Here is a 778-nt window from a genome sequence, read left to right as displayed (position 1 = left end):
AGGTTGAAACTCAAATCTTGCGGGAAATCGAGCTTGGCAATTACGTTGTCACCGATGTCAAGCCTACCATAGTCAGCTCTTTGGGAGCCATACCAAAGCCGGATGGTGGGATTCGCATTATACACGATGCTAGTAGACCCGAGGGTCTTTCCCTTAACTCGTACACATCAGATACATCTTGCTCATACATGGACTTGCGTTGCGCTTTGGAGCTAATTAAGCCTGACAGTTTCTTAGCTAAGGTAGACTTAAAGAGTGCATATCGGTCAGTGTTATGTAGTAAGGCAGGATTGCAGTGGACTTTTAAAGGCCGTAACACCCCTACTTACATGTTCGATCGCAAGCTACCCTTTGGACATTCTCACAGTCCAATGCTTTTTCAAAGAATAACATCTGCCGTGTGTAACATTATGCTAACTCGTTACAATGTGACATGTATTGTATACCTTGATGATGTCCTGATTATCGAAGATGATTTTGATAAGTTTAATGAAGGGCTACAACTCTTACTTTTAACCTTACGCGACTTAGGATTCAATATAAATTGGTCCAAGGTGGAAGGCCCCGTCAAGCATTTAGGTTTTTTTAGGCATAGCGATCGACACTGAGCGCCTTACTTTAACCCTTCCTCCGCCAAAACAAGCTGAGCTTTTGGAAGTGTTGCAATCATTTTTGTTTCGAAAACGCGCTAGTGTAAAGCAACTTATGTCCTTTATGTGGAAAATTAAATTGGGCTAGCCAAGTGATTAAAGGGGGGCGGACTTTTATGCGACGACTT

At 42.7% G+C, this 778-nt stretch overlaps 1 protein-coding gene across 1 annotated transcript in view; it reads right to left on the bottom strand.

The window, feature by feature from the left end:
* LOTGIDRAFT_171689 (hypothetical protein) overlaps window positions 1–778 on the bottom strand; it is a gene marked incomplete at both ends in the record, with an annotated part of 19,468 nt that overhangs the window by 6,384 nt on the left and 12,306 nt on the right. The window lies entirely within an intron of this gene.

Source organism: Lottia gigantea, assembly GCF_000327385.1.
Source record: "Lottia gigantea unplaced genomic scaffold LOTGIsca_118, whole genome shotgun sequence".
Lineage (NCBI taxonomy): Eukaryota > Metazoa > Mollusca > Gastropoda > Lottiidae > Lottia > Lottia gigantea.
The sequence above is the reverse complement of the archived record's forward strand: the minus strand, read 5'-3'. Positions and strand labels throughout refer to the sequence as shown.